Raw genomic sequence first — 26,421 nt, 5'->3', positions numbered from 1 at the left:
CTGCTACAGACGCTTACTTACGAACATTCGAGTTACGAACAACGGTACATACGAAGATTTCTGTGCGTGTGTCGGAAAATGTCCGGAAAGAGTTAGATTTTGTATTGTGCGCCTTTTTCCGAGTGTAGTGCTTCTTTCCGCCGCTAATACCGACGCTTGGCGCTGTGAGAGTTTACCCACGCTGTGAGAGCTCACCCAGCATCGACCTTCCTCTTCCTCTTCCTCTATTTTTTTTCTCATTACGTACTCATGGAAGAGATGGAGAAACTTCTCACCATTTGGCTCGAGGATCAGCAGCAGCGGCGTATTCTTCTGAGCCTTATGCTCATTCAGGAGAAAGCCAAATCTATCTTTGAGGATGTCAAGGCTAAGGCTGGGGAAAGCGCTGCCGAAGAAACGTTTTCTGCCAGCCACGGGTGGTTTTGTCGTTTCAAAAAGAGGGCTAATCTCCACCATGTGTCCGTGTCCGGAGAGGCAGCATCTGCGGACAAAGAGGCTGCCGAGCGATTCCCCCAAGTGTTGAAGGAGATCATTGACGAGGGTGCATAGTATTATTTAGAATTGAACGTATTTATACGTTTTTGGGAGCAAATGAGCTAACGGTGAAATCCAACTTAGGTCGAAATTGGGGTTTGCGTAGGAACGGAACTCGTCTGTAACAAATCAAGAATCCTTTTGACAGCAAAGTCACATGACATATTGTATTTTCAAAAAGCTCTTTATTTTGCTTTGTGATTTCGGTCCTTATAACGAACACCTTTTAGGAAAATGTATTTCAACTTTATGAAACAATAGAACAATGACATGAATGCCTCGCGTCCACTGATTTCCTTTTGTGCGTTTTACCGCACTTGAATTGAAAGCTGCTTTTCCTTTGTGGCGGTTCGAACCCGGTTGGGGACCACTGCTCTAATGTACTGAAAGGTTTCCCGCAGCAGGTCGAGGTCGGTCAGCAATTCTGCCGTGTGTCAGCATCGTGTCATATTTCCATCGAAATCATTCTACTTGTACAAGTGAGCCGCATCCAGTCAAGTAGTCGACGCCTCTTGACAATACGCATTTATTTATACATCAGCCATTAATCTCCAGACCCTAAAACGCCACTCAGTGTTCTTCTTTATGGTAATGAAATGAGAGCTCAAAGGCTTTTGACCCTTTTTTTTTTTTTTTAAACCGACGGTTTGTTGCATCACGAAAAACTGTAAACATTTGCCACCATCTGCCGCACCGCACTTTGCCGCTTTTGCGTTGTTTACCTTTTGGACTGCTTTTGAATCCATATTTGTTGGATGAAATGCCTCTAACATAAAATGTTTAAATATTGTATCGTGTGCTCTGTAAACAGTTCCAAATCTTTCACAGGGGATAACTTTAAGAAAGCAATGGATGTAAATAAATGCCGGGAGTTGGCGTCACCATAAAATCATCTCTAAAGACACCGTGAGGGCTTTATGCACTTTTGAATGATTCCCTTTGTTTACACGTGGGCGATGAAGCCTGATTGTTTTTTGTTTTTTTTTGTCTTTTACTCACTGCAATGGACTGGCTGGGAAATCTAGAAAACAACGAGGAGGGGAACTTGAAGCCGAGAGACACATGATATATTGGAGATAACAGCTGAGTCAGCAGAAAACTGTGTTCTGTTGGTGACCTTTTGTGATGAGGACACTTTCAAGGTAAAGCTCGCCAAAGATCTGTCACGGGAAACATCCGACCGGCAGATTAAAAGTTGTGTGATGCACTCTCGAGAGTTTCGGCAAAACTCGCCGGTGGACTTTGTTGTTTGTTTGCTTGATTCAACGATGTCACCTAATTCTTTCCAATTCAAATGAATGACGTGAATCAAAAAGCTTGAAGTTGTAGCGTAGGTGAATAATAAAACCGTCCTTGTAATGGAGATCCTTCGACGCCGATGCACTGAATGTTCATAACGCCGCTGCACGGCCGCAATGCAAGAGAAATATTCTATACTGTTCACTGGGAATGTGTAGAAAATGGGTTTTAGAGACACATGCAACGTTTCTACAAATTGAACCCGTTTTCAAATTCAGGGTGACCAGATTTTCAAAATGTAAAAACAGAACGCTAGAATTTGAAAATGAGATACACAATCAATTTCACCTCATTTAATCGCAAGTGGCAGTCAGTTAAGGCCGCCAAGCTCTGAGGGGGCGGGGCTTTCAATCGCTAATGCTAAATGCTATCTTGGTTGACAGTCCAACGCTGCTATCCAATACAATGCACGCGTCGCCATTACACTACAATAGCTATTTAAAGATGGCCGTGCCGTTTACCTCGCGGCTGGTCACGCATCGCAACGTTAGAAATATACCGCTAGAAAGCTCGGACCGGCAACTGCTGACCGCCATTTGTTTGTTTTTTTTGCAAATGGCAAGTCGTACTGCACTTGCTTCATACATATTTGATATTGATGTTCTCTAAAAAAAAAAAAAAAAAAAATGAAGGTTAACATCTGAACTGGCCAAACTAAACAAAACAAGCAAAATAGTTAACACCAATCATTTGAAATATCAAATTTTGTAATGTTGCCCAAGTCCTTTTCACCGATTAATTGAATAATTGCTTATCCTTTAATTAAACTGTACTTGACCTGCTTGGCTCCCTTGACACCGCTTTTATCTGGGCCCAGTTTAATTGCTGTCCTCCCTAATTAGACTTGGATGAGGGGGGGTGGGGGTGACGCCAGCCAAGTGTGCTATCTCTGTCCTCTCTTCCACGTCGCCGAGAAGATGACCATCACCCAAAGTTTGCCTAATTACCTCGGTTGGGTTGTACTTTGAAATTTAAGTTATGAAAATGAATGCAGGCGCCTCACGGAGGTTACGAGGTGGCAGGAGTCATGAACCATAAAAGGCTGCGGCGGCCCGTAATTACTTGAGCGTGTCAGAGAGGGTTTTTATTGTCTCGAGGGGGGGGAGCTGATTTGTGTTTTCTTTTATTGTGCGCTGACACAAATCTAAAATTTGCATTAACATTCAAATACCTGCACAGTTGTTTTACGGTCTGCATAATGGATGCCTTTCTTGTATTTGTTCCACTCAGGTTATGTTTTCAGAGCTGAAATTCCCGCAAAGCTTAGCGTTGGGTCAGCGCACAGGCAGACAAGTTCATTACCTTTCGGTAAGAATCGGCGTGCGGCGGTGTGGTCGTCCATTTTCAATTCATCAATTCAATGGGCTTCATTGGATTTCGTAGTCGTCCGTCTGTTTATCGTGTTCGTAGAACACAGCTCACGATTTTATTCTGACGTGTTCAAGTTGGTCTTCGTAACAGTGCTTCAGTTTAAAACAATTCAAATATTGACGATATGGTCCTAATTATCTTAGTCCAGTCCTGTTTTTCGGCCGCTTGTAGTCGCTGCTCCTCCACGTTGAGAGGAACCAGTTGAGGTGGCTCGGGCATCTGGTTCGGATGCCTCCTGGACGCTGGGGAGATGTTCCGGGCATGTCCTACCGGCAGGAGGCTCCGGGGACGACCCAGGACACGCTGGAGAGACTATGTCTCTCGGCTGTCCTGGGAACGCCTTGGGGTCCCGTCGGATGAGCTGGCTGGGGAGGCTGGGGAGAGGGAAGTCTGGGCTTCCCTGCTAAAGCTGCTGCCCCCGCGACCCGACCCCGGATAAGCGGAAGAAGACGGACGGCCGGACGGACAGTCCTGTTTTTCTAACATGAAATTTCTTTGCATTTCTTTGAAGTTGCTGCACTTGTTTACATTGATGCCACATTGTTTGCATAGCTGACATACAGCCACCTCCCAAAGTATTGGAACGATTCCTTTGTCGTATTCTGCAGATGTCGGGGCTTTCGCATCAAAAGATGAATCGCCGACAAAATTTGAGAATTCAAGCTTTCATTTCACGGTACTTACATCTAAATTTGTTCAACAACTTCGGGATGTCGCAGCAGACTGAATTCTGAAGTCAACAAAAGCACATTTTCCGTCAATTTAGAGAAAAAAATACATCAAAACTAATCTGGAGAAGATTATCATCAGCAAGCCCAATGACTCAAACAAAGCACACTGCCAACACAACAAAGGACTTCATCAGTAGAAAAAAAGTGTAAGGTTTTATACTGGCCATGGTAATCACCAGACCTTAACCCAATAGTGCATGCAATTTTAACTCCTGAGAATAAGAATTGCTGTAAAGGCCTGGAAAATGATTTCAAATGAAGAATACAATAATTTGAAGGCAATATTTTGCAGGCTTGATGCACTTATTGCAAGTAAGGGTTACACCAACAAATATTTAAATGTTAGTCACTTTAAATAATGTCCATTCCAATACTTTTGCTCACTTGAAAAGTAGGTGGATTTAAACAAAAGGTGCTCTGTCCTGAGTTGTTTGACACATCTAGATGGATATACCATGAAATAAAAGCTGGAATTCTCAAAAGTTGAGAATACATTTCGATCTGAAACCCAAATGTCTTCAGTATAGAACAACAACAAAGGAATTGACTTTGCCGTTCCAATACTTTTGGATAGCGCTGGGTTAAAAAAAAAAAAAAAAAGCATAATTGATATGGAATCGATTTTCCTTTCCAAGCCCGGTATCGATTTATAAAACCATGAATCGATTATTTTAATATCTCCTTTTCACATAAATTCTTAAGAAAATAGAACTTTAAAGGCCTGAAAGACCTGATTTATTGCAATTTAAGGCAATTCAGAAATCTTTTTAATTTTATATTTACAATTATTGAATTAGAAATATGAAAATATTTTCATCTCATGATGATAACACAAGTGATTATAAAACTAAATTAAATGATTTGGCCTTTGCAAAATTTACTTTGGGAATTTATTATTTATGGAATTTTTTTTATCATGTCCTTGACGTTTAAAAATAATTGATATGCCATAATTAATCGATATCAGATTGAACCGAAGTGAATCGAATCGCAAAAATCGAAGTGAATCGAAATCGAATCGATTGAGGAAATTAGAATCGATACCCGGCCCTACTTTTGGAGGATAGTGTGACGGTTTGATCTACCACTTGGTGCAAATGTGCCAAATCAACTGATCTGCTCCTGCTGCGTTGTCACGTGTCAACATGACTTCATATATATTATTTGCTACTGACACACGGACATACTTCATTTCAACATATTTCTACGTTTAATTTCATGAGCTTGGTAACTTATTTTTTCCTTGTCATCAATTAGTCGTTTATCAAAAGAGCCCATCAGTGATACCCGCCGTTTCCCTGGGAGACGAGCAGCTTAATTACAATCAACGCCCTCACTGTAAATCATTTCAGGCTTTTACTTCACATTGTAAACAAGCCTAGTAAATGGCCACCCTCGGAAATGACTTGCTGTTTGCCTTTTCCTACTTCATTTCCCTGATAATCAAAAATTCTGTTTAGTGCTTAGGCAAAGTTTACCATTCCAATTATACCCCCACCCCCCCCCCCCCCCCCCCCATGAAAAAAAAAATGTGCCTGGCAGGCTGTGAGCACAGTAGCAAGCAGGTCAATGAAGAGTCCCCAGAGTGAAGTGGAGGTTAAGCGCCTCGCTGGGAGGCATCTTGAAGATGTTAATTGTTGAGAGACAAGAAGAGGAAATCTCCGTTTCAAGTCGTATTCCCGCCTCTGAGCAGGAGCTCCGCATCAGCCCCACGATCTGCATTTGCAAAGAGACAGAGGAAGAAAAAAAAAATAATAATGACACCAGATTGTCAAACGAGACATTTCAAACTCGGAAAAATCCTTTTAAAGCCCTTTTTTTTTTATTATTATTTTTTTGGGGGGGGGGGAGAACAAATCTCTTGTTTGAAGCCTTGCGGGTTCGGATTACTGAAGCGCGATAAGGGGGAAATATTGGTGTAATGGAGAAAGCACTGACAGAATGTCTCTCCTTCAATGGAGATAAGAAAAAGCTTCCCACTTCTTTATTTTTATATTTTTTTTACCAACTGAAGTACTTTGGCAGTGGCACTTTTTGATTTAATGTATCTTTTTGACAGAGATCTTAAACTCTTTTCTGATCGTATTCTCTACACATTTGACTGCAGAATGCTCGAACTCCCAAAAAAAAAAATTCCACTTAAGTGAGGCAGGGATGTGATTTTTCCGCTAATTCGCAGAATTCCGCTTTTTTTTATCTCCCCCCCCCAAAAAAAAATCCGATTTTTTATTTTTTTTTTGTATTTCATTGTGTATGCACATGACTCCGACAGATAACATCTTCTGCTATAACAAAGACATTTGTGGTATGCTCTAATATGAGTTACTTTTCATTTGGTCATGACACAATTATTTGTTCATGAAATTTGAACTCTTCAACATTATTTATGTGTTAATTTAGTAATCACATTAGTTAGATATGATGATATTCTCAGTGATAGTTTTTAAAAGCAAAGGCAGTCCAATGTTTTTGAATATGACTGATTTTGAGTTGACTAAAACTGCCATTTTATATGGGATAGTTCAATATACATTGAAAATTTATGCTGTTGTTTTGTCTATTTTTTTGTCATGTGAGTGCATTGAAAGTACTTAAAAACACGGAAAACCCATGAGCTCCGGGGGGCGAAGCCTGGACCTAGCTGGGTGCCAGCAGCCCCCAGACCCCCGGCTAAATTTTCAGATAATTTCACTTTGGTCAAATCACATCCCTGGTGAGGGTAGGAAACAAGCAGTACTGGTTTCCTTCCTCAGCCGCTGGTTTAGGCTCCAGCTTACCTTTGACCCCTGAACAGGATAAGAAAAATGTGGAAAATGGCTTAATGAACGGCTTCTACTCTTTCTCCTCAATATCACCACCCTGTAACATACTGTAACTTTGTCTAGAAGGCAATAAATGCTAAGGCCAGACGCTAGCATCCGTACCTGTGCTCCATCACCACCTATATCGGCAGGTTGGCACAGAATGCACCGTACCTGTATTGGTACATGCAATGGAGAGACTCCATCCACGAAACCGACTCCTCTATATACTAATTACAAATCTGCAAAATATGAGGTCGACTTATGTTGTAGTATAGGATCGGATGCAGCTAAGCCACGTATGCCATCTAGTGGTGAATGGTGATATTAAAACTTAAAACTAGTCAATGCATGTTTGCAGTTCGACACCCGCAAATTTGCATGTTCACATTTTGTAAAAATATTTATTTAGCCTATTATAATATATTTGGTGCAAACATGTCTTTGAAGAATATTTGGGGTTAGTGGGTAAAAAAAACACAGCTAAAAAAAGTGATTAATCAAGGGGCCTCTCAAAGGCTGTTGCCCATTCGTGATACAGTATGTTTAATTCACCTCAATTTCAGATATAATGATAATCATATTGATATTATCTGAGCGGTTGGATCGGGATCGGACCATATTTTGCATTTTATCCAAAATCAGTGATTAGCTCTTTGACTGCCAGACGTTTTCAGAAAAGGGATGCCGTGGGTGCCAGCCGATTTAAGCATTTTGACTGATCTTTCAAGGTCCACAGAAAATGTTGTGTTTGGACTATGGAAACACACATTCTACCAAATGAAAGATTGGACTCTCATCTTTCATCAGAAAAAAAAAAGTTTGTTTCTTCCTTATTCCGTTTTTCAGTAATCAACAATAGAAAATGGTTAATTTCACCTCTGTTTTGAAACAAACGTCTTTTAACGTCTTTGGCACTCCTCCCTAGGATTTTATTTAACGTTTTTGGCAGTCAAAGAGTTAACTGTAATGACGTCAGTGATCGGCTCCGCAAAATAAGACACTGTGTGTTATATTTAATGTTTATCAGTGTTTTTTGAAGAAGAAAAAATATTTGTTTTTACCCTTTTCCAATCCTTATTAATTAATATTACATTCAATTTATAACGCACTTTACATTTCAGGGAAATCTCAAACTTCTATACTTATTCAATATTGGGAATCGAATTTTAACTGTGCGAAATGAAGTTGTAGATAACTGTATATATGACTACTCAAAACGGTAGCGTAGCTATTTCAAATTTAAGTTACAGATATTTCAAAAGTGCTTTTCCCGAGGCAAACTGACATTGCAGATGTCTGCTCAAGTGAAAGTCAACCTTCAACATTTCTTGACAATAATATGTTGCATGTGACCTCAATAGTCTAAACACAACATGCTGATGATTAATATTATATTTGTGGAATATGAGTTATGCAGCAAAATCCAGCCATTTTTATCCATGTCAGGGGGGCGGCCATTTTGCCACTCGCTGTTGACTGAAGATGACGTCACACTTTTTGAATGGAATTACGGAAATTATTCAACTATTTGGGGATATTAAAAAAATTTTAACGAGCACCTGTATATTTATTTCATTATTGTCATTCATGTTCTAAGAGTCAGCTTTAGAGCACAAGTCAGCTGAGTTATAGCTCAAAGCATGCTTACAGTGTGATGGACATAGACTACCTCTACAGCAGTCACCTGTAAATTAGAAATATGTATTTTTTTTTCCTGTATATATTTATAATTAGTGTCGTATATCAACTGCATGTACAGCAAAAAATATGCGTATCTGTTTGATTTTGTAATCAATGTAAGGTTGTGTGTGTCTTTATTATTCATCAATGATTACGTATGATCTATTTTACTTGTCAATCAGCTGTTTTCAACACAGATGTTCGTTGCACATTTCCATATTAACTTTTTTCTGGGGCTCCCGCAGTTCAATTGCGCCTTGTACAGTATTCCGCATGTGTCCTGCACGGCCGCACCCCCCCCCCCCCCGGAATCGTATTGCTTGAGGCCAGTCAGTCCACCGTCGGGGCTGCGGCGCTTGATAGATATTTTCTCGCACTTTCTCGACCCATTTGTTCTGCTTCCCGGTACCCTTTTTCAGAGAAGTACTTCTACCGCGCTCTTCTATGTACTTTTTTTTTTTTTTTTTTCCTGGAGAGCTCAGTATTGTTCATTTGGTAATTTTACCAATTTGACATGTCATTATCATTGCTCTCTCTCTCTCTCTTTTTTTTTTTTTTTGTATGTGGGTGAGTATGTGCGTGCGTGTGAGTGTGTATTCTTTAGTTCACCTAAAACCTATATAAAAAAAATCCACACCGTTCACCTAAACCGAACACTTCCAGCCAGAGTCGTGAGGCCGCCAGGAGACCCGAGGAAGGACCTTCTATGTACTTCCGCAAGCAACATTATGTCGACCAATAAGATGAGCGGATTCTGTGTCGTCATACGCGTGATGAATGTGCTCTCAGCTCATTGGTCCCAGAGCAGGAAGTCCTTTAAACGTTATCGTAAGTTGTCACATTAAGGACACTGTTATTCATTAATTCCATTGACATTTTACGGACTATTTTTATTCTCATTGTATTACGGGACAAAGCGTGTCCCCTGACAACTCAATACAGGACGCGTACTTACATTTCTTTTTTTTTTTTATGTGGTGCATTAAAAAAATTGATAGTGGGGGGGGGGCACGAACAGGAGACCGCAGCACTGCTCTATACTGCGTTCTGCCCCAATCGATGCCCCCCCCCCCCACACACAGTTGTGTGGTGCATTAAAATTGGAGGGGAGTTGTAGGGCGAAGACGGTGTTTCCACCAATCTGTCCCCCCCCAAGTGTGTTATGTGCCCTATATGTCTATAAAAGTGTATTGTGCAAAACTAGTGCAGTGAGTTAAGAGGAGCGACCAGCGCCCCCCCCCCCCAAAAAAAAAAACGGGCGGGGGCAGGAGGCGCACCCGCCCACCAAACACCCATCCACCCCACCGGGACCCCGGCGGGCATATGGGACCAGCCCGGCGGGGCGATAGGGCTCGCCCCCTGGATACTGGGGCCCGGCCGAGGTGCCAGGAGGTCCACCGGAGCGGGGCGGGCACAACACCAATGGCCCCCGGAGCGCCGTACTTACATTTCTAAATACGGAACAATTCCGTATTTCAAGGGACGGTCGGCAACCCTACTCTAGACGGGTCTGATGCAGTCACAGCTGTTCCAAGGATGTTGCGCAGCGACTGGATCCACTGCGCTTGCCACCGTCAGCTCCACTCCCCCCAAGACGCCTGTTTTGTCAGCGAGGCCTTGCCGCGTTCTCCTCGGGGCGTGACGGGGGCGGCGTCAGCGCCGCCCGGGTGATGCGGTCGCCTATCAGGTGGCTTGTGGTGAGAGCTAATCCTGTTGGAAATAGAAATGTTTGCCGCCTCGGAAAGGCGCATGGAGGACGGGGACGTGAGAGCGATGCCACCGGCCCCGAGGAGTCAGTCATCCATGTGCACAAGGAGAGATAGCCTAATCTTGTCACAGACACTGCGAGGAGGGGGAAGAAATCAAAGTCTCAAGCTCTCGCTTGCAAAGACTTGAGCTTACGGAGGTGATATGGAAAGCTTATGATAGAAACGGAGAAGTTGTTTTTCTTCTTGGAGAGCTTTGATGCTGTTGAGCTCCAATTTGCTTAGGCATGCACTTGTTACGTATTGTATCGTACGGCACTTTGAAATGACTCTCCCGTCAAGGGTACAATTGGATCGTCATCATTTTCCGTCTTGGGGTGTTCCATTTTTTTCCATGTGTCAATTACTGATTCCTTTTCCTGTGATGTACGTACACAGTGGAACTTCCCAATGCCTTTGAAGCGTGTCAAATTTTAGGTTCCACCCAAATCTTGAGCAAAAATACACCTCAAGCATCGGAATGCATGATGGCAGAATACCAGAATGTAGCTCATTTGTAGTCAACATTGCTACCGTTTTCTTTATCTATTTAATGTTGGCGTGAGTGGACTCATTTCAAGCAAAAAGATCCCTGTTGTGTCCAAGCACTTTTGTCAAGGGTCAATGAGTGTTTTAGTGTCAATCTAGTTGAAGATGATTGCCAGTATCCAAGTAGATGATGGAGCAAAAGTGACTTTTAAGATACGTTTGTATTTTTTTTTATGAGGGTTACTTTAAAAATGTACAGTTACTGTTAAAAACAACAACATGTTGTTACTAATGTAATCCAAGTGCCATAATTGGCTAAAAGTGATTTGATTACTTTTAACTACTTTTGGATTACTCCAATACCAAATATGTTAATGAATACAACAAATAAATAAATAAAACCAGGCCCGGTGTCTCTCTGTCTGTACGGAAATGATAATCCTGCAAAATAATCTAGATTTTTAATAAATGGGCCTGTAATCTGATTACGTGTTACGTCTGGTTATTACTGTTTGGTTTCATCTGCCATCTTGATAGGACACGATTTTGTGAACAAAGGATTTTGATTGTGTTTTCTGCCAGATTGCAAATATTTTAAGCAGGCCGGCAACAATTAGGTCTGACTTTGAAATTGTTAAAATAAATGACATACTTGTCACTTGTTTGACGTCATCTTCCCGTCAAAATCGTTGACTGCAATGAATCATTTTTGTTAAAAAAAAGTATTTCCCATTTTGTGATGATTCCGCCGTCTTTAAAATGTCAGCTCAGCGTTCTAATCTTTGTTCAGTCTCCACTTCGACTTGCTCTTCTGCATATGAGCACCAGCAAGACCACAATTCTCTGCAGTGCCGTCAGTGTGACGGAGTGGCAGGAATAATTTTTGCATGGCCAAGCTGACGTCTTTCAAGTGGTGAAACAAACGTGCCGAGTTCCCTCGTCAGCCGCTCCGCTCGCTTCTTAAAATACTCCGCTGACGAGGAGCAGACTTTGGAGCAGAAACCATGTATTTGCAATTTCAGCATCGGTAGGCCTGACACATCTTCCTTTAGTGCTTAAACACACCTCCCGTAGATTACATTCCCCCCCCCCCTCGTCGAGTGCAACTGTGATTTATGGTCTTACAAGGAAAGTCATTACCTTTAAAGGATCCCTTTTCCATTCTCACCATTTACATTTTTTTTTGATCTTATGTCATCAGATAAATACTTTGTTAAAAAAAAAAAGAAAAACAATTTGAATGCAACCTCACCTTACTCCTCCCTCGTCCCCCTCGAGTCTTTGACCGAAACCGCGTAAGAACGTGCTCGGTAAGCAAACCGATCTTAGCCATGGCTGCTACATGGCTAGCATGTGTTATTCATGATAGAGTTTTGCAAAACACTAAATGCTACTGGGTTGATGTTCGATTTTTTTTGCTACATGTGATCATATAAAAATCTAAAAGAGGGGATTTTTCGGGTCCCCACAAGGCCGCATGCACGGAAAACGTTTGACACAACCCCTCTGCCACACCCACACCCTCTGTTCTGACTATCTCATTCTCACACTGAGTCAGTTTTGAAATGACAATTAAAGGAGAATTAGAAGCATAAGATGGGGCCTCAAAGGGATAATTGTTTCTAACGATCATTTTAATAATAGTTTCCTGTCAAGTCAGTCATACAGACAGCAACTTTGAAAATATGACAGCATTTGTTAAATTTTTCTTTTCTTTTTTTAAACTGAAAGCTTGTACTAATTACTTTTAAGTAGATGTGTCCGGATCTTTTTTAGCACATATATAATTAACTCATTTGCTCCCAAAAACGTATAAATACGTTGTATTTTAAATATTACCATGCTCCCAAAGACGTAGAGCATACAGAAGGCTTTGGTGCAGCCTCTGAACTGAAGGCAATGCTTGAAGCAATGGTAGTTATTACAAAAGCGGCTAGCCGGTGGCAGCAGAGTATAAGAGATCAACCAGGGCCATGTTGCAAAAAGCTCTTTCCCCCACTGTTTTAAACAGATTTGTGAATAGTGATGAAACATAGCTATAGTCTAATGCTAATTGCTGCAAAACGGAAAAAAATAGAGATGTACTTTTTTTTCCTGATGAAAAAAGAGACTATATTCTTTCTTTTGGTAGGTTCCATTAGATTCCAATAGGTTCCAATAGAACAGAATATTCTGTTGACCTTACAAAACCAGTCAAAATCCAGTAAAACAAGCGGAATCGAAGGGGGTTGCTTCAGTGAAAATGGATGAGAGTGAATGAGTTAAAAAGCCTGCGTGCATCCCATACTGTACTGAACCAAACGAAACTCTACTGGTTGGCGGAAAATGTTGCTATAACCGAAGACAAAGTGTGTCTGCGGCCAAAGCATGGCGGAATGCGACATCTGAACCGCAGCGCAGATGCTAGTAAAGCTCTGTAGCCAAATTTCATGCTCAGAGAGTAATTGTTGCGCCACTAATGAGGCAGCTGATGACTAGGACATCTAGCTGAGGAAGAACAAGGTGTCTCTATTAGTGCAGACAAATTACTCAAGCGCAGATGTTAGTAAGTAAGCCCGTCGAAGCAAAAGTTCATCGCTTCACATTTAAGTGCCTTAGCATTTCTCTGCGGGGTTTTCATATCACGCCGTCTCAGTCGTCTTTAATGTACAAATCTATCCGGCATGTGATTGTGGATAACGCTTTAAGTTGCTCTCTTTCTCGTCAAATCTTCCCTGTGATAAATGAATAATTCATGTGTGGCCGTGTCCAACCCTCCCCACTGCGAACAACATATTTTTACATCTCCAAAGCATGATAGTCTCACACCCGCAGAGAGAGAAATGGAGCATGCGCTTATTACTGGCGACAAGTTGAGACGTGAACTTTGTGAGCGAAGACCGCATTTTCAAAGAGCATTCAAACAGTGTGAGATGACAACATGTGCAAATAACCACTTTGAGACGGTTTTCAGCCGCTCGGGGTTGGCAAATTGTATGGAGTGTCGTCATAGAGTGCAGAATTGATTTAATGTAACGTTTTGAACACGGGCATTTGCTGTCATGGTGGCAACAGAACAAGCATCCAGTATGAACGACAGTGGCCGAGTGATTTCACAAAGCAAGACGTTCAACACGATGTATTTGGGAATACTTGTCAACTGGCAATTAGAGGTGTCACACTTGATGGATTCATCGACAATTCATTGATTATGAAATGAATCGATTGTTTCAATAATCTAGTTCTTGTTTAGAGCAATTGTTCAACTTAAAATTGACAAATCATCTGATTTCACCCATTCGACTGTAATTAATTATTGTCTGATTTCTGTAGGCCTTCATGAAAGCAGACTAATGACACTTGGGAATAATAAAAAAAAATAAAAAATCCTTTGAGTTCAATTTTTATGCTTGATTAAAACTAAAATTGGCATGCTGATTCCCAAATTGCAGTCCGTTTTTTTTTCCTAGCACATCAAGGTTTGTCTCTCGAACTTACCCTCCAGATAAGCAAAATTCCGCTGATTAGCTGTAGTAAGACTGTAGTAAGAATAGCTGAGTATACGATCGGACCCATTGACAGCTATGTGCTAACGTCAAAATTGAAATAGTGCGGTGAGAAGTGTGTGAAGCTCCCAATAGGGCAGCACTATTAATATCTGTAAACAGAAAGTTAGCATCGTAGCGCCCGATTCACACTGACTGCGGAACGGATGCGGAGCAGCATCCATACGGACGCTGTAAGGAATAGAATAGAATTTAAACATTCCAATTTTGTATATCTGTTGTATCTATTTCATGGCCACAAATGAGCATTTCATGCTAACGTTTTACCAATTTCATGGCCACCAAACTTTTCTCATCATATCATGGCGAGCATTATTTTCATGCAACAAATGTGTCTTTTGCAGGTAGCTGATTGCGGGGCGGAGCCATGAGATGATGGCGAGGAAATGAGGATTAAGGGCACGCCACCACACAACATCGCCTGCCTCTCATCTTGTTCCTCTGACTAGCGAGCAGCTGCAGCGGCACATTAGAACCAGCACGCCGACACTTACTTCCTGTAAGTACGACCGCTCCACTTTGGCAAATCGGCCACAACGTAACTTTTAGGTCAAGTGGCCATCTTGAATCCATTATACTATGGTAGTGTCAAATTTTTTGCACAATACTTTAGTACTTAAGTTACTGCCAAAGTTACTGTGTTTTTTCCCCCATTTTTTGTACAAACATTTACTGTAATTAGAACTTTAACTAATAATGTGTTAATTTAGGTTTTCGATAAACACATTTTCATTTCAATTTAGGAATAACTGAGTAACATCGAGAACCTCTCTCCGTATGAAGAATTACGATCAATTTAGCATAATGCCCCAAGCAAAACTGTCTGCTATTCTATGAGATCCTGATTCTCACAAAAGTAAATTGACACTTCCTGACAGCACGCAGATACATTATTTATTAACTCTTAAATCATTTGTTTACACTCACAGGACTTTAAAATTCCACCATTTGGCTTTGTAAACATCAAGCGATGTCGTGTAGTTGCTCTCGGATTCAGTTGGTGTCATCGCTCATTCTAATGACGGATGCTGTTTCTTTCACTTAAAAGGTTAAACTGACAACATTAAGAAAAACTTGAAGGGAAAAATCCAAGCATCATTCAAGTCAATTTCCACAAAGTTCTTTGAATCGAGCCTTTTTTACACTTCTCGTCAATGGACTCTGGTAACTTGAGTTTGTTAACTCCCATTTTCAGGAACTGTTGACTTAGCAGATACATATTTGGTTTAGTAAGTGCTAGCGGTGCCAGGCAATTAATTTTTTTAATCGTAATTAATCGCATTACTTAAATAGTTAACTCATGATTAATTGCAAATTTTATATCTGTTCTAAAATGTACAACAAAATATTTTAAGTTTTCATACTTTTGTTAACATAAAAGTGAAATTAATAGAAATATGGCTGTATCTTTTAGTCATTGATACAATAATTCCACAGTAATTCATAAAATTGGGTTAACATTAAAAAGATTTACTGTATTATAAGTTTAAAAAAAATGAGTGTGATATTGATTTGTGTTGGTCATTTTTCTGCCACTAAATGGTATAAGGACGTTTTCTTTTCATATTAACTCATTTACTCCCAGCCATTTTCGCTGAAGCAACCCCCTTCGCTCCCGGCTGTTTTACTGTATTTTGACTGATTTTGTAAGGCCCACATAATATTTTGTTCTGTTGCTATCAAAACATGGACCCTATCAAGAGAAAGACTGGAGTCTCCTATTTCATCAGAAAAAAAAAAGTATATTTGTATCTGTTTTCGTTTTGCCGCAATTAACATTAGAATAGAGCTAAGTTTCATCATTATTCACAAACGCTGGCAAAAAAGAGCCTGTTGCAACATGGCCCTGGTTAATCTCTTATACTCTGCTGCCACCTGCTGGCCGTTTTTGTAATAACTAGCACTGCTATAAGTGACCTTTTTAGGTCAGAGGCTGCATCAAAGCCTTCTGCATGCTCTAGCTGCTAGAGACTCTTATGCTAGAGTCTAGCATAATACCAAATAATAATAATACATTTTTGGGACCATGGCAATATTTAAAATTGAACATTTTTGAAAGCAAATGAGTTGAGAGATATCTAATCTATAACATGAAGTAACTTGCAATATTCTGCACATTTTTCAAATAGCAAAATACAACGGCTCCACAAATATATGCATTATTATTGTGGATACGACACATCGTTACGACTGGAATTCTCCCAGTACAGACTTTCCAAAAAAGGGCGATCATTAATTGCACATTTAAAAAAAATTGTGGCGTTAAAGGAACTTTTTGAATAAATCAAAATTAACACACTGATTTTGACACCCCTAGTAAGTTCATACATTTGTATTAGGATAACTCTTATCATTTCTTGGGAGTCCCAACATCACAATTTCCAAAAAGGGGCGATCATTAACTGCATGTTAAAAAAATTTGTGGCGTTAAAGGAACTTTTTTAATTAACTCAAAATTAACACACTGATTTTGACACCCCTAGTAAGTTCATACATTTGTATTAGGATAACTCTTATCATTTCTTGGGAGTCCCAACATCACAATTTCCAAAAAGGGGCGATCATTAACTGCATGTTAAAAAAATTTGTGGCGTTAAAGGAACTTTTTAAATCAACTCAAAATTAACACACTGATTTTGACACCCCTAGTAAGTTCATACATTTGTATTAGGATAACTCTTATCATTTCTTGGGAGTCCCAATATCACAATTTCCAAAAAGGGGCGATCATTAACTGCATGTTAAAAAAATTTGTGGCGTTAAAGCAACTTTTTAAATTAACTCAAAATTAACACACTGATTTTGACACCCCTAGTAAGTTCATACATTTGTATTAGGATAACTCTTATCATTTCTTGGGAGTCCCAACATCACAATTTCCAAAAAGGGGCGATCATTAATTGCACGTTAAAATTTTTTGTGGTGTTAAAGGAACTTTTTGAATAAATCAAAATTAACACACTGATTTTGACACCCCTAGTAAGTTCATACATTTGTATTAGGATAACTCTTATCATTTCTTGGGAGTCCCAACATCACAATTTCCAAAAAGGGGCGATCATTAACTGCATGTTAAAAAAAAATTTGTGCCGTTAAAGGAACTTTTGAAATTAACTCAAAATTAACACACTGATTTTGACACCCCTAGTAAGTTCATACATTTGTATTAGGATAACTCTTATCATTTCTTGGGAATCCCAACATCACAGTAAAAAAAAATGTCCCTTTACATTTCCAAATAGTGTCACTTGCACCACGTATTGTGAATCCAGTCATCGTCACCTCAAAGCAGCTTGTCATTGATATTCCATTCGCTCATTAAGCCCCGGAAACCTATTTTCATTGAGATTTAGTAGTCCTCATTACCCTACTTTGTTTGATGACCTCCCTTGTGAATGTACTGCCTGAGTCGCTCACCTTATTTCAGCTGCATACTGACTGCAAACTTCTTTGAGCACAGCTTAGCTTTGACCCCTTAAAGACGAGAAAGGCAAGGACAAAAAAAAAAAAAATGGACCTATTAGTTTGGTGTTCCTCGGAAATGTGTCCAGTGGACTGTAACTATCTCCCTATGGGCGACGGAGACATTTTCGCTTTCCAAGGGGATGAACATTGCGAGGAACTGCCATCACTTCAGCTCCTTTGTGTCAATGGCTCCAAAATGGCCAATTTCCTGTCCGGGACGTGTGTTTTCGCGATTTTATCATCCCCTGCCGTAGTTATTTAGTCGCACTTGGGCCCATCAGTCATCGGTGCTGTGTTGAGAGGAGGTCGACGTGCAGTAAAAGTGACGGACGGCCTTCCGCATGAGTGAAGACGTACGAGACAGGAACAAGAAGCAGACAGTTCTTTTTTTGTTTTATGATATTTTCAGTAGCATCAAATGGCGCTATCAGACGGAAGGAAAAGGATGTGCTCATGACAAAGGAGATCTTTTTGATCTCTTGTCTCCATGCTTGAGATGTGGGAAGACACAATTAGACTCTACACTTGCCTTTAATTGCAGGCTTGTGTTTGGCTTTTCCTGTCTCGACATCATTCAGTATGTTGACGTGACGAGGGGAGCTGTTCAGGTAACCGCCAATGAATATATTATATATTATATATGGGATTTTTTAATAGGTTTTAGGTGGAATTATTATTATTATTTTTTAATGAACATATTCCCCTTAATTCATTCATTGTTTACATTCCTTACCTGCAATCCAACCGTTTACTTCCTATAACCACTCTTTAGTACAAATCAATTCTGAATAATAATCATTGTCAAATTATTTCACAGCCATTACTTTTGATGTCATTCATCATTATTACGTTTTTATGCCGTTCTATATTCAAAAATCAAATTCAACGCACATTCAGTATATACTGGCATATTCGCTACAATTATATACAATGTCACAGATTCTTCTATGGCAGCAATGGTTCAGCGGTTGGTACAATTGCGTGCCACCACGGAAGACCTGGGTTCAAACCCCGCTTGGACAACTCTTCAGTGCAGCGGAGCTGTCACCGGTAAACAGGAAGTGATGGTTAAAATCTCACTTTAGACAGATTGCAGTTCAAGTGTTCTTAGTTAATTTACCTTTCAACTACAATTAATTATTTGTAATTTTCACATCATGTGTCTTTCAATTTATTTCATAAGCATTCAGCTATTAGCATTCAGCTATTAGCATTCAGCTATTAGCATTCAGCTATCCAACATTGCCATGCAATTTTCCAGAAATTGCACTTTGTCTATTTATTTATTTAATTATTTATTCATTTATATACCATAATTATGACAAGGAAAGGAAATGCCAACATGTTGAAAGTTTAGGCACCTCACATGTGAGTGTATGGTATAAACAAATTGATCATGAGAAAAGAACATGCAGTTCATAAAGTGAATGAGGAATTTAAAAAAAAAAAATGCTGATGTTTAACGCAATGTGAGTCAGCTTCCTGTCAGTCACGGTGTATTTCATAGTTTTAAAAAAAATATATAATTTTGCCAATAAATCCTGTTTTCCGACTTGTTTTAGATGTTTATTTTTTGATGAGTCAATGATTTATCAATGAATATCTGGAGGTATGGATACTCTTTTTTTTGCTTCTAAACAAAACAGGTTTTAGAGCACTTGAGAGATTACATTTCATGAAAAAAATTAAGGTCACAGGATCTACAAGGTCAAATTATATGTGGAAAAAGGTCAAGCGACTAAAATATGCACCAATCATTATGCAGATTTGGAAACCTTGTTGAATTTCCATTCCAAGTAGATCTGTTTTGTGAAGATTGCCCCGGTAGTTCCTGAGATAGGGTTCAAAGGAAGGTGGCCACGCCCTTTTTCCCCACAAAAAATATTAAAATTTGGTGGGCCGTAGCTTCCAAACCCCTGCTGCAATTGACCTAAAATTTCAGATTTAGTGTTGCACCATCACTTTCAAAAAGTACACCAACTTTCATTGAAATCAAAATCAGCGTATTTTTTTTTCTTTACTCACCGCTCATACTGTACTATCACACTGTTGCCATAAATGTCAATATTTTAAAGTTGATGAAAATTATAGCCTCAAAAAATCCAAATTGTATTTTTTTTTACAGTGAATGAGTTAAAAATAATTCCGACTTGAATAAATTTTCAACAACCTCTAAAAGCATCAACGCTTGATCGCTTGATATTTCACTGATTCCGAAGAGGAAGTTGTGAAGCACCGCTTACATTTCTATTCTCTGCCGTATGCAAATCTGACTTCCTCCATGTTGTTATTAACTTTCAATGTATGGTGGTATCTTGAAAGCATGCCAAATCGAGCGTTTGACATGGTGGAAGTGTATTTGTTCGCCACGATGACCGTGTTTGGGTTACACGGAGGCTTGTCGCGGCGCACGTTACGAAACGGGCCCTTTGAAAACCACAGAAGGACGCTTGCTTGTGCAATGCGACCTCCGTACCAAATGAAAAGCGCTTCAATGGTAGCCTTGCCTCAGGCTGCGGACGGGTCACTGTTTGTTCTTACCCGGTTACGCTCGTGCTGCTCATCCTCGGTTTGATTCCGACGCTGTGCCATTAACTGCTTCCTAATCGCCAGCAACAGGTTTCAAAATGTGCGATTTTATCCCAAGAAAGTCTTTGTGAAAGTGGCCCAAAGGAGCGCGGCGCTTTTTTTGTAAGCACAATGCCTGGCAACGGTATCCATTGCTTTCCGATGAGCCCTTCAAGCGGCTTGTGTGCGGAAAAGCCAATCAGAGCATTACAACCGTTAGCGCCTGGTGTAAAGTGCGCTTCAGTGATTATGAGATCTTGCAAAGCTTTTTCACGCCCTGCGCTAATGTTCTAATGCGGAGCTGCTAGACCACAGTGAGTGCTGACCCAAAATGGTGTTTTGTGTGCGTGTGTGTGTGTGTGTGTGTGTGTGCGTTGTTGACTCGCTTCTTTCACTTGCATTACAGATTTTTCAAGCTCAGACTTTATTCTCATCACGCACCATCTTCACTTTTAGTGATTCTGAATTTGGCAAACTTGTCCACATTAGCAACCCCTGGCTTGCCATGCTCGCTCTGTTTCCGCTATTAACCAATCACTTACCACTTATCCATCGAATAGAAATGTACCAGAAAAAAACGGTTACATATTCTTCAGACATTAGGGAGAAAACATATGACTCATTATCCAATCTATTCATCTGAGTGGTGCTTTTGCAGTGCAATTTGTGAGATCCGCTGCCGAAGTCTTCCATGCATGGAATCAATCAACATTTCATTTCATAACTGCGCTTCATGTTGAACTTATTTAATGAACATGTTGGAAGTGGATGCTCAGTTTGAATTGGATGTTGACGTGTGAATTAATAAAGAAAGCAAAAACAAAAACAAACACACACATTAATGACAAGAAAAATGTTGGAAGTGGATTTGCGGCACTTCCTGTTGATTTTGGGACACTCCTGGGTCACTTCCTGTTCAATTTAGGGCACTACCAGGTCCCTTGTTGAAATTTAATCACTTCCTGTTGACTTTGAGATACTTTTGGGTCACTTACTGTTCATTTGGGGCACTTCCTGTTGATTTTAGAACATAATCGGAATGAATCATTTCATTTCATAACTGCACTTTATGTTTAACTTATTTAATGAACATGTTGGAAATGGATTTGGTGTACTTCCTTGTCACTTCCTGTTTAATTTGGGGGCACTTCCTGTTGATTTTGGGACACTTCTGGGTCTTTTCCTGTTCAATTTATGGTACTTCCTGTTGCTTTTAAGGCACTTCCGGGTGTCTTGTTGAAATTTGGGCACTTCTTGTTGATTTTGAGACACTTTTGGGTCACATCCTGTTTAATTTGAGGCACTTCCTGTTGATTCTGGGTCACTTCCTGTTCAATTTATGGTACTTCCTGTTGCTTTTAAGGCACTTCCGGGTGTCTTGTTGAAATTTGGGCACTTCTTGTTGATTTTGAGACACTTTCGGGTCACATCCTGTTTAATTTGAGGCACTTCCTGTTGATTCTGGGTCACTTCCTGTTCAATTTATGGTACTTCCTGTTGCTTTTAAGGCACTTCCGGGTGTCTTGTTGAAATTTGGGCACTTCTTGTTGATTTTGAGACACTTTTGGTTCACATCCTGTTTAATTTGAGGCACTTCCTGTTGATTCTGGGTCACTTCCTGTTCAATTTATGGTACTTCCTGTTGCTTTTAAGGCACTTCCGGGTGTCTTGTTGAAATTTGGGCACTTCTTGTTGATTTTGAGACACTTTCGGGTCACATCCTGTTTAATTTGAGGCACTTCCTGTTGATTTTAGGGCATGCAACAAATGAATCAACATTTCCTTTCACTTTATAAATGCATTTCATGTTTAGCTTATTTACTGCTGTGGACATTCACAGTCCCCTTTCAAAAGTATTGTAAGGGCAAAGTCAATTCATTTATTTTTATTTTATGCTGAAGAGAACGGATGTGTGCGCCTGGACAACGTGCGGTGCACTTAAAATCGGCACATTCACATATTCACCAAGATTTAAAAATACATAAATATATTTGTTCGCACCAGCTAATCGGCTTCGGGAACGGACTGCAAAGTCACACTTGGCGTCCTGTACAGGTGTGCCGCCACCCGGAGATAGCGGTAAGTGTTTCCGTGTTTAAAACCGTTGATAGCAATCGTGCTAGCATTAGCTAAAGTATTTAGCACGGCTACCGGGATGCCGGTAAAAAAGTGGAAGCGTTCGGGGGTTTCTTTTTTTTTTTTTTAAATGTAAAAAAGGGAAGGCGCTGCGGGAGAACGAGCGTCTCACCTGTAATTCAGTACACGGCAGTTCTGTCTTTTTTCGACCCACTTAAATGTTGTACACCAAGCGACGTCCCTCTCCTCCGGTGTGCGCAATGACCCCCCCGCGCGAGCTGCTGCGACCGACCGTTGCAAACTCACACGGTGAAAAGCCAGCCAGAAGAAAAGGCGGTTTAATTCAAACGGACACTTGCTTGCAGCGCTTTTTTTTTTTTTTGCTTGCGTCACCAAAACATCCTATTTCGGCCATATTCTTTCGGCTTTAATTTGATTCCGAAAATGGCAAAAAATAGCCAGAGCTGAATACTTGTACTGGTATCGGTCTGAAAAAAGTGGTGTTGAACATCCCTGCTTTTTACATTTTTAAAGCTCCCATGCCATTTTTTTTTATGCTGTAAAATGCATACGTAGGTCAAAATGATTCTGTAACATGGTTTGACATCTCCGCGTTTTTTCATTTGCATTTTGCTATTTTGCTTTTTTTTTGTATTATACAGTATATTGTTTGTAGTAGTATTGTTTTATGTACATTAAAATTAACCGTGTGAAAAAAGGTCCATTAATTCATGGGCAGATCACTTTGCCCGCGAGCGTAGCTTGACTTTTGTAAGTCTTTTCTTCAAACAGAACTTTGAGCTTGACCTAGTTTTGGCAGGCAAAGAAAAGCGATAAGAAGCCCACGCCCTCCCCACCGCCAGCCGCCTGCCGCTCCACAGTGCTGTCAATAGCTGAAGATTGTGCACTTCACAACTCGCCTTGTTTTGCATTTTGGTAATAAAATAAAGCTGAGGGAGACAAACAGGCGCCGATCTCTCGGAGCAAAATGTGTGTTTGCCCAAGATTTCTTCTAATCCGTGCTGCAGAACTCCAAACAAGAATCCAAGGTCAGCCTTCCAAAGGATGCTCGGGCCGCACTTCCATCGGGTTGCGGGATTTGCAGCTTCTTGATTCTTGCTCAAACGTATTGTTAGAACAAACAAAGTCAAGTATTCAATTCCAAGGCAAAGGCTCGTGTTTGATCGCAACAAAATTCTTATTGTGGGGAACATATTGCACATTTTGCACTCGCCATTAAATATAGCTGAATTAACTCTTTGCTACCTCAATGGTTGCCGTGGTAATAGCTATCCGCCAGGGTTATAGTAGTATAGGATTTTTCATTATAGTTACTGTAAAATACCATTAATAAAACTTTTTTTTTTTTTGCAATAATAATAATAAAATTTAAAAAAAGGATCCCAAATCAAGGGGGGTATTATACAGGAGGCTTAATAAGAAATTAAGACTTTTCACATTGTTTACATGTTTATCAGTGCCTAAGGGTTTCAAAAAATATATTTTTTTTAAAGAATCACTGATTTACATACATTTATATACATATATGCTTCACATACTGTAATTAAAAGTACAAAATTTAAAAGCAGTTAAAAAAAATTTAAACAAAAAATAGCTTACTAAAATTAGTGAAGACGCAATTTACAGTGCAAGAACAGGATTTCGGGAAACTTGATTAAAAAAAATAATAATAATAAAAAGCAAAGTTATTTAATAGTATTTATTGGTGTGTTTTGAATCTTATTATTTACTGCAAGGGATGGCGAGATCCGGTCCGTGAGGGGCCGGACTCCTGCAGGTTTTGGATATTTCCCTTCTTCAACACAGCTGTTTCATGTTCAGCTCATCAGCAAGCTCCCAATAAGCCTGATAATGATTCTGTTCATTGGAATCGGCTTAAGTTCGAGGAGGGAAACCTCTAAAAGCTGCAGGCCCTCGGGGACTGCAGTTTGACATCCCTGCTGTAAGGGATGCCAGCAAATTGGGGGGGCCGAGGAAAAAACTCTTCTTAAGGGTGGATTTGGGTTAGCGTATGATTTATTATTTACAGGAGTTTACAGTAGTTTTTATTTAGTTTTAAGTTCACTTGTAGTAGTTTTACTATTTAAAAAAATATAAATCATATTTGTTAGTTTTTAGTAGTTTTTCTTTTGCTTTGTTTCAAGTTTAGTTTTAGTATTATTTTTAGTTTTATTAAATCCTGCAAATGGAGCATTTGTTGAGTGCAAGATTTTAAAAATAAAAAAAGCTCAAGCAATATTGTGTAATAAAATACATGTTCTTTTAAAACAGGTTTGTTCAATTTTTGTTATTTCCTTGGTGTCTGTTAATTCTAGTAAAAAAAAAAATGTCATTTTGTAATGTAATGCGAAGACGGCAGCAGACCTGATGCAAGTACTTTCTACTTTTAAACAATTAGTCATCCGTGTGTGTGTGTGTGTGTGCGCGCGTGTGTGTGTGCGTGTGTTTGATGCGCAGGCCTCATTATTTTGAGTGCTATTAAAATGTCTGACTGAATTAATCTCTTGGGCTTATGACGTGTGTTTTAACAGCCCTTTAAATGGATATTTGCCGCACATTCATCTTGTATATGAAATGTCCTCTGGTCCTCACACAGGGATCATATTCAATCAAAATGACCCAAAAAAAAAAAAAAAGGGACGAGATGGTGATGGCTAAATGAATGAGCAGTTACAATAGGCTGCAAGAGCGCCGGTGAGAAAGTCTGAACCGGGAGGATTGGAGCTGCTGGAGCTTGAGTAGAGCTATCAAATAGTTTTGCGTAGCGGCCGTTTGTAGGATTTAGTTTGGCAACAGATTTTTTTTGTGTGAGGGGGAAACTTCCTCTGTTAAAGGCTTAATCTTTTTTTTTTGTTCTGGTCTATAAAGTGAGCTTTTAAAGTGATTGCAAAGCATCAGGAACACGAAGGTCACCGGCCTTCGTCGAGCCGGCCTTCTCCCAGCTTAGTCATAGCCTGATTCCGCATCAAATATTCATGCCTTTCCTAATCAAGAGATGGCTTGCAAAACGTGGAGGAAGAGTGAGCTGAGATTGCCAAGAAGGCAGTGGGCAAAATGTTGATGCGTCACAAGATGGCTGGATGGGATGATGAATAGCTACTTTGATTTTTTAAAAATTCAACTAACCGGAATATTTAGCTTGAAAGGTGTTTGGTTCCTGACCCTGAAAAAAAAAAAGAGTCCTGCATCCAGGTCACTTCTTGATTCAATGTGGGGGCCATACAAGTATTGATTAATTCAAGGCAGGGGTGATATTTTTAAAAAGAGAACATAGATTGAAAAAGTGACAAAAGTGTTTGATTGCCAGTCAATTGGTTAGTGAGCAGACGTTCTGGTTGACGGGCTGGCTGAAGGGTTCGAAACGACGGACGAGACTTGACAAATGATGTTCTGGAGCGAGGAGGACATTTGACTGAGATGGCCAAAAAAGAAAATGATTGCGGCAGAATTTAATTGGCTGACAAACGTGTGCATAGATTTGTCATTTGACGGTTTTTAGTGTCATTTAATTAACCAACCAGATCAAACGGGATCAAAAAGTTTACTGTCATCTTTTTGCTTGGTAGTAACTGTAGTGGAAAGCTGTAAATGTAATGACTAACTAACTCACTCACTAACTATTTTAATAATAGATTAATCTGTTGATTAATGAATTTGGTATTATATATTATTTTTTCAAATATTTTTTTGATATATTTTTTCAAATATTTTTTTGATATATTTTTTCAAATCAATGAATTGGATAGAAAAAAAACACTAGTATTATTTTTTATATATTGAGTAAATTGGGTATATTGGGCCGATATCATCCACCAATACTTAACGCAAATAAAATCTGACATGGAGTAAATCCTGCTCGGCAGTACTAGGTGTAGTATAACGTCCCTAATATTTGTTTTCGCTTTACAGGGACTTTGAAAGGGATGGACGATTATCAGCGCCGATATTCAGCATTTTGGCGAATATCGGCATTGACCATTTTGAAGAATCATACGGCCGATAATAAATCAATTTGAAAAAAGTGTTGACTTCAGGGAACTAATTACAGGGTGTTTAAATTTTCATAGATGTTTCTGACCCTGGGAAACTCTCT

The 26,421-nt window shown here is 39.8% G+C and overlaps 1 protein-coding gene across 3 annotated transcripts in view; it reads left to right on the top strand.

Annotated features, from left to right (window-relative positions):
- lingo1a (leucine rich repeat and Ig domain containing 1a) overlaps positions 1–26,421 on the top strand; it is a 363,354-nt gene that overhangs the window by 278,871 nt on the left and 58,062 nt on the right. For 2 of the 3 annotated variants that reach the window (XM_077567765.1, XM_077567767.1), the window contains one exon: positions 14,543–14,697. The gene's annotated coding sequence lies outside the window, so the exon portion shown is untranslated. Of the gene's footprint in view, positions 1–1,558; positions 1,677–14,542; positions 14,698–26,421 lie in introns of those variants that run through there. The other variant, XM_077567768.1, reaches the window with a different exon arrangement.

Source organism: Vanacampus margaritifer, chromosome 6, assembly GCF_051991255.1.
Source record: "Vanacampus margaritifer isolate UIUO_Vmar chromosome 6, RoL_Vmar_1.0, whole genome shotgun sequence".
Taxonomy (NCBI): Eukaryota; Metazoa; Chordata; class Actinopteri; order Syngnathiformes; family Syngnathidae; genus Vanacampus; species Vanacampus margaritifer.
Note: the sequence above shows the minus strand (reverse complement) of the source record. Positions and strands in the feature narration are given on the sequence as shown.